The 8,927-nt window shown below is 31.6% G+C and overlaps 1 protein-coding gene across 2 annotated transcripts in view; it reads left to right on the top strand.

The window, feature by feature from the left end:
* The first annotated feature begins 4,201 nt into the window (after positions 1-4,201).
* Positions 4,202-8,927, top strand: part of LOC109603795 (uncharacterized) — a 43,947-nt gene continuing 39,221 nt past the window's right edge. Inside the window, exon 1 of one of the 2 annotated variants that reach the window (XM_020020294.2) lies at positions 4,202-4,375. The gene's annotated coding sequence lies outside the window, so the exon portion shown is untranslated. The remainder of the gene's footprint in view (positions 4,376-8,927) is intronic. The other variant, XM_020020293.2, reaches the window with a different exon arrangement.

The following is an 8,927-nucleotide window of genomic DNA, read 5'->3' as shown; positions in this document are numbered from 1 at the left end:
ATCACTTCATATTGTAATGTTTTTGTTTGTGGTTTCCTAGCAATTGAAAATAATCAATAAAAGCGCCATTAATTATATATTTTAAATAGTTTTCTCATAATAATGTAATCTAAAATGATGATTAATATTTAAACATCATTAAATATTTAAAGATACATCAGTAAAATAAATATAATAAAGTTCTTATTGATTCAAAATTTATAATGAATGGGATAACTAAAATTGATAATATATCCGTACCAAAAGTAGACTAAACTTAAGTAATAATTGGAAATATTATTTAAACTTCATTTAAATTAAGCACAGTATAATGAAATGATAATTATGATGAAACAAGACTAAAAAAGCTTCTCCATCAATTCCTCCGGTACTTTCATCTGGAACTGAAGCCGTTCTACTCTTGAATGTTAACTCACTTGTATAATTGTGTGTGTACAATTATACACTTCAACTGCATTAACTATAAAATCTTGATTTAAAATTATAATAAGCGTCTTCAGTGGCCTCTTCCCATGATGATAATGAACGATTATTTTTATACTACGATTGCAGAATCTTCACATAAACATTTAACATCATTGTTTTGTAGAGTAAAAGTGAACGTAATTGAAGGTCTAACGGATTTATTAACATTCTACCATTTAACTGGTGCGTATTCATTCCGAACGTGCACTTCTTGTACTTAAAATTATTTAAATCGTGACTTGTATGTAAATTCTACAACTTTTTAATTGAACGTTCGTGAAGACTAATTTTTGCTAATGAATATTCCGACAGACCACGCCGAAGAAAAGTGATTGATTTTTTCCCTACCACAAATTGTTGTCAGTGAGTGAAAAGAGAAAAATAATTCAATTAGATATTATTTATGTTGATACAATCTCTTCAGTGTACTAATTTTAGACCACGTTTGTTTCATGAAGTGTGATGATTACTGACACTTTTACCCAAGCCTTTTTTCAATGATTGATATAATTTCTTTGGGCAATCTGGTTAAATTTACGATCTAATGAAAGTATTTTCCCGAACAATGAAAGTGACTAAAGTACTTTGACCATTTTTTATACTAGTAAACTTAATATTACTTTCATCAGTACTTTTATGTTTTTAATTGATGAAATGTCATCACTTATTTTTTTCACAATTAAATCTAGTTAATTTTTTCCCAATTTACTAACCCGGAGAAAGAACATTCATAGAAATTGGTAACCCAGATTTTACCCAGTTTATCTTGGGTACTTCGTTTGTATTAATGGAGGAAAGCACACATTTAGTATCAAATGGGAGCCATTCGTTTATGTTAAATTTATTACACCTTCGTGGACTCCTTTCCATTCGTACATCTTATCTGAGCAGTTCTTCATTTTTAATCAGTTGCCATACCTATAGGTATTGGAATGGTTTGAAATAGAAAGCAAAACACTTACTATCGACCCAACGAAACTGTAACGCATTTAATAAATGGGTCGGTTTTGCAACGTTTCATTGTTAAGTGATTTGACGTGGATTTGCAATCGAATTTTGAATCGCCAAATGGCAATGCGAAATCACGATCTTCAAGAACAACAATACCCAAGACATGAAGCAAAATATTTGAACCAAATAAAGGCAACAGCAACAAATTCAGTAGTTTTATTTATTATTTAATATTAAAAAGTGTATTTCTTCTGTTGTTTGTCATTCATAAACATTTTACAATATATTTATTTGATAGATAAATAAAATAACAACAGAGATAAATATATTGATTTTTAATATTTTTATGACTCAAATAATTATTCACAATATTTACTAAAGAATTGCTTGTATAAATACTGATTATAATCAATGTTTACTCTTTAATATAATTTTTACTTATGTAACTTGTCTGTTGATAAAATTTTCATGGAACCATTATGTGGTTCTGTAACAATGTAAATTACACCAGTTTACAAGGATTTCGTCCTTGAAATGAAATGTAATTATCCTCAATAAGTAAGTTTACTACAAATAAGGAAATATATCGAATACATTTCTTATAAAATATTGTTTTTTCTTTCAAGACCTATTATCACTGACCAATAAGAGTCAGACTATCCTTCGATCCCAACAGTTCATATTACTCTATCCTCATCTTTGATACCTCCAATTCTTCTGTTTCCTCCTGCACAGAGTTTAAAGTTTTTTACAACCTTTATAAAATACTTCTATTCATTTATACAGGCTAATTCACCTAGCTTATTCATTAAATTAATCTCTTTGGTTTCGATTATTTTTATAATTGACCAATGGTAGTCAGACTATACTTTGATACAAACAGTTCGTAAAACTCTGTCCTCATCTTTGATACCTTCCGTACAAGAGTTTAAAGTTTTGTATAACCTTTATAAAATACTTCTATATATTTATATAGGGTAATTCACCTAACTTCTTCATTAAATGTTTTTAAATTTTATAACTTGACTAATTTATTTTAAACAATATTTTATTTCTGGAAGTGACATTAACTTTGTTATTTTCAATGCGAGAGCATATACAATTTTTACGTTTTTAAATACTATTAAATTGCATATAAAATGGGTACCTTAAACCAATACTTTTTATGATATTAATTTTTTTTCTAAAATTTATGGCATATTGATGATTTGAATAAAATGTCTGTAAAGCCATTAATTTCGATGGTGGAAAGTTGATTTTTGGCATACACGTTAACCAAAAACCATCCTATAAATAGCCATTATTCGTACTTCCAAATATCATACAGGGTGTTCGTTATTTACGTTCAATTTTGTGCATTTTAAAACATCAATAACATTGTTACTTTCAGTGGAACATCATGCATGTTTTAGCATAATTAAATTGAATATGAAATCAAAATTATGGCACGTGAATGATCTGAATAAAATGTCTGTAAAGCCACAAATTTTGATGGTGGAAAGTTCATTTTTGGCATACACGTTAATCAAGGACCAACCTATAAGTAGCCATTATTAGTACTTCCGAATTCGTTATTTACCTCTAATTTTGTGCATTTTAAAACATCAATAACATTGATATTTTTAGTGGAACACCATGCATGTTTTAGTATAATTAAATTGAATATCGTTTCAAAATTATGGCATATTGATGGTATCAATAAAATGTCTGCAAAGCCACCAATTTTGATGGCAAAAAGTTCATTTTGGCCATACACGTTAATCAAGAACCATCCTATAAGTGTAGCCATTATTAGTATTCCCAAATTTTATACAGGGTGTTCGTTATTTACCTTTAATTTTGTGCTATTTAAAACATCAATAACATTGTTATTTTCAGCGGAACACCATGCATGTTTTAACATAATTAAATTGAATATCAAATCAATATTATGGCATATTGATGAACTGAATAAAATGTCTGTAAAGCCACCAATTTTAATGGTAGAAAGTTGATTTTTGGCATACACGTTAACCAAGGACCATCCTATAAGGAGCCATTATTAGTATTCCCAAATTTTATACAGGATGTTCATTATTTACGATTAATTTTGGGCATTTTAAAACATCAATAAGTATATCGTATCAAAATTATGGCATATTGATGATATCAATAAAATGCCTGTAAAGCCACCAATTTTGATGGTAGAAAGTTCATTTTTGGCATACACGTTAATCAAGGTCCATCCTAAGGAGCCATTATTAGTACTCCCAAATTTCATACAGGGTGTTCGTTATTTATTTGTAATCAATTGGGTTTCTGTATAGGACATGATATAATCAATTTATTTGCATTTACAATTACATGTAGAATTTAAAAATTTAAAAATATACAGGGTGCAACTCTGCCAAGCATAATTTAATATGATTTAGATTTAAACTATCCCTTAATCACACTTGAAAGGGCACAAGTGTTCGATTTGCCCTTCAATCCCCGAACATCCGATGGACCAATGTGGGTGACCCATTTCGCCGACCAAAAATCGGTACCAACAACGCCGTACCGGTGGCCGTCCGGTCGACCGCCCGTGCGACCGATCGCATGCGTTTCGTGAAACCGATTTTCCACCTGTGGAATTCCAAACATGCTCGACGGATTACCGAAAGCCGCGAACAAAAATCCAAGACCTCTCCGACCGACCGACGAAGAATAACGATCCGGCGACATACGCGATTGCCGCCGTCGCCGCTCATATTCCGATCCAGTGTTGCTGCGATACGTCGCACGTTCCCAAACGTTCTTTGTGTTGTGTGGAATCGTTTTTGGATTTGTTTTTGCCGTCTGTCCGTTCGACATGTCACCAGGTTTGCTTGTGTTCAGTTCGTTGGTGATGCTGGTTATGTGTTGATGTGGTGCTAGTTGTGGTGCGTGTTCGTTCCTGAGGATGTGAGTCGCGTTGCTGAGAAAATCCTAGTCGCAGGTAAGTCGGTGCAGAAAATAGTGTCGCAGGAAATCGAAACCTCAAAACTGGTAGTGTCGCTGTTATGTAAACCAATAAATTACTATTCAATGTCGGCTACTATCAAAAATGGATTTTTTTTATTTCATTTTTTTTCCTGATGTCATACCATGTGTAAATCATGTGAATACCTGCATAGTATAATGATTAAATGATGGGAACAGATTTACAGACCTACATAAACAATCATGCTTAAACGTTTTGTGGTCATCTATTATCAATTTTAATCAATAAAACAAATTTATCCAACAACACAATGGGCATTTTAAAATTTATGTTTTACGACAAGATAATGTAATCGCGGTATTTACCACAGTTTTATTTATATTCAATTTGCTCTTTGTTATTTAAAAAAATGTGCTGTGGACATGATGATAACCTTTCTATGGATTGGCCTTCACATCTTAATACTCATGATTCTTTTGACAATTACCTTTACTAAAGTTAAATTAACAATTTATAGAAAAAATTGGTTATTTCTTACTAACTAGTGGGTACTGTATTAGTAATCAGTAATTTTGTGGTTAAATATTTAAATAGTAGCTAGATAAAATGCTACCTACTTAAACATGGGTTCAAATGATTATCGGAAATGCAAAATAGTTTAGTATTTGTATGATGTAAAATAATATACCACGCAAATCACGTGAATTTACAACGATTATTTGTGTACTCGTTTATGTAGTGTAAACAAAATGTTTATTTGTTATAATTTTATTATATTACCTCCGAATTTTCGACGTCAATTATTATTAAAAATTCAGTAAGTAAATTTATAATAATTCATAATTTTTAACTTATGATCATTAATAGCATCACTAAATCACCAAATTCAACTTTTTATTCCCTCCTCCGATCTAAGAAACACTTTGAATCAGTGAAATCGATGAATTTACTCCTGTAAATGGATCCAAGTGGTTGAAAACCAACGTGAGATAGTTTTTTAAAATTGTGACATCTCAAAAACTCTACAAAGTAAGTGAGGAACTCATTTTGTACCATAATTTAACTTCTCAAAATTGAAACTTCTTCATTGAAACAATTTCAATCATTGAAATCGATGAATTCAGTCCAATAAGTGGTTCCAAGGGGTTAAAAACAAGCGTAAGATAGTTTTTTATAACTGTGACATTTCAAATACTTCACCAAGCACATGGGGTACTCATTTTGTACCTTGATTTAACTTCTCAAAATTGAAACTTCTTCATTGAAACACTTTCAATAATTAAAATCGATGGATTCAGCCCAATAAGTGGTTACAAGAGGTTGAAACCAAACGTAAGATAGTTTTTTATAACCGTGACATCTCAAAAACTTCACAAAGCTCGTGAGAAACTCATTTTGTACGTTAATTTAACTTCTCAAAATTGAAACTTCTTCATTGAAACACTTTCAATCATTGAAATCGATGAATTCAGTCCAATAAGTGGTTCCAAGAGGTTGAAAACAAACGTAATATAGTTTTCTATAACTGTGATATCTCAAAAACTTCACAAAGCACGTGAGAAACTCATTTTGTACCTTGATTTAACTTCTCAAAATTGGAACTTCTTCATTGAAACACTTTCAATCATTGAAATCGATGAGTTCAGCCTAATAAGTGGTTCCAAGAGGTTGAACACCAACGTAAGATAGTTTTTTATAACAGTGACATCTCAAAAACTTCACAATGCATGAGAGAAACTCATTTTGTACCTTGATTTAACTTCTCATAATTGAAACTTCTTCATTGAAACACTTTCAATCATTGAAATCGATGAATTCAGTCCAGTAAGTGGTTCCAAGAGGTTGAAAACAAACATAAGATAGTTTTTTATAACTGTGACATCTCAAAAACTTCACAAAGCACGTGAGAAACTCATTTTGTAGCTTGATTTAACTTCTCAAAATTGAAACTTCTTCATTGAAACACTTTCAATCATTGAAATCGATGAATTCAGTCCAATAAGTGGTTCCAAGAGGTTCAAAACAAACGTAAGAAAGTTTTTTATAACTGTGACATCTCAAAAACTTCACCAAGCACGTGAGAAACTAATTTTGTACCTTGATTTAACTTCTCAAAATTGAAACTTCTTCATTGAAACACTTTCAATAATTGAAATCGATGGATTCAGTCCAATAAGTGGTTCCAAGAGGTTGAAAACAAACGTAATATAGTTTTTTATAACTGTGACATCTCAAAAACTTCACAAAGCACGTGAGAAACTCATTTTGTACCTTGATTTAACTTCTCAAAATTGAAACTTCTTCATTGAAACACTTTCAATCATTGAAATCGATGAATTCAGTCCAATAAGTAGTTCAAAGAGGTTGAAAACAAACGTAATATAGTTTTTTATAACTGTGACATCTCAAAAACTTCACAAAGCACGTGAGAAACGCATTTTGTACCTTGACTTAACTTCTCAAAATTGAAACTTCTTCATTGAAACACTTTCAATAATTAAAATCGATGGATTCAGCCCAATAAGTGGTTACAAGAGGTTGAAACCAAACGTAAGATAGTTTTTTATAACTGTGACATCTCAAAAACTTCACAAAGCACGTGGGGACACATTTTGTACCTTGATTTAATTTTTCGTAATTGGAACTTCTTCATTGAAACACTTTCATTCATTGAAATCGATAATTCACTCCTATAAATGGCTTTAAGTTGAAAATAACACAGGTTACTGAAACTGTAATTTCTCAGGCACCAAAACAAAAATATTTTATTTTTCATATATATACAAAAATTTACAATAGATTTAAAGGGAAATTAATATTATTATAAGCCATAGATTTTTTGAACAATTTTCATTAGCATAATTAAAAGAGTAATAAAAAATAATGTACTATTAAATAACAGACCTCTTAATTAATTTTGCAACATTACATATTCCCAATGTAGCTACTCTCACATCGTAAAATTTCCTAATTTACGTGGTTCTGTTACACGGATTCGATTCACAAAAGACGACCAAACAAAGCCAATAATCTGTCGTTACATTCACAAAAATAAAAGTAATATTACACAATTCCAAACCACAATCCACATAATTTTTTACGTTCCATAAGGTTGATGACTCTATAAAGACAAGCATTAAAGTGGTGTAACTTGTGCCTTAACGTTATTGTGTATTTCGGCATTAAATTCTTATGTTTATGGCCACTTTAAGTCCATCAAGGCATTATCAGTTTTAAACGTCTCCAAGGAACCACACACACTTAAACATTAAAAATAATAAATGACGATAATTTTTTTTAATTGAAACTACTACTTAGGGAACAATATATTTGCAGTACAAATTTTAATGTGCATTAACAGTTGTTTGAAACCGGCGAAAACAACCGTGACCCTCATTGTTAACCTCTAATTAAATTAAAATTGTCAGCAAATAAAATGCGCAAACTAATTCAATGTTAATTCGCTATACATACACGGAGGTAATTTTTCTTTTGGTCGAATAGATGTGAACGAACTTTGGCTCGTCTAGTTATGAGCTTTCATGAAAAACTGTTCCGCAAGGAATTTATAAACAAGTTGGGACTGAAAACTGCGTATGAATAGTGATGTTGTGCAAAAGAATGACCAGAATGTTAACTTTCCTTACATGCACTTTTATATAATTATTATTAAAGAAATTTTGAAGTACGTGACTACCAAAGCTGAAAGCTTGATGAAGTAATTAGATCAAGTATTCCCCGGATGCTCAAGGACAACACTGACATAACCTCAAAGAGTAACTGCCACATAGTTTGCCATCGATTTACAATACAATGTGTCGATGGAAATGAACTCCCATAACCTTTGGGGAAAATGCAACGAAGAGTTGACAGCCGCTCCCTTATTAATCTTCTTTTCTTTAATTTATTACAAACATGTCCATTGTTGTCGACCAATGTATCAGTTCGCCCAGTCCTACCCATAAATGCCTCGAGCCATAATTTGGCAGCAACTTTTATCGCCTAACAATTTTTTTTATTGTTTTGTCGAATAATCGACGTCGGTAAGCTGACACCGTGACACGAAGTTAATTCGAAATGTTGGCAGGACACCGTAACTTGCCTCTCCACACTCTTCACTCAAGTGTTGTGCACGAAACGAGTCCAACACAATCGCACTTGCAATAAATAAATCTAACTTTTTTGTATGCTTTCGATTTGTTGTATCCCACCTGTTCCCCACAACACAGAATAGACGTTACGCGATCACTATTTGGTGATGTAACTGAACAAGAAAGACCGCGATGATAATGGCGTACAAATAATGGATCTTTTACAAAGGCGTTTTCATTATCGCACAAGGCGTCAGATGTTGGAGGTTTATTCAGTTGTTTGGCGCTAAAATGTACCGAGTAACAAAGTCGAATAAATGACGATAACTGTGCTGCATCGCTTTTATGGTACAGTCAGGCAAATGTTGTTTTCGTCCTGGACAACCGACAAAAGGAATTCTTTACGGTTTTCGACGCCATAGGCCATTTAATTTTTTAGTTTGGGTTTATTAAATAATTAAAGTCGAATTAGAAGT

Source organism: Aethina tumida, chromosome 5 (genome assembly GCF_024364675.1).
Source record: "Aethina tumida isolate Nest 87 chromosome 5, icAetTumi1.1, whole genome shotgun sequence".
Lineage (NCBI taxonomy): Eukaryota > Metazoa > Arthropoda > Insecta > Coleoptera > Nitidulidae > Aethina > Aethina tumida.
This window is presented reverse-complemented; position numbering and strand designations above follow the sequence as displayed.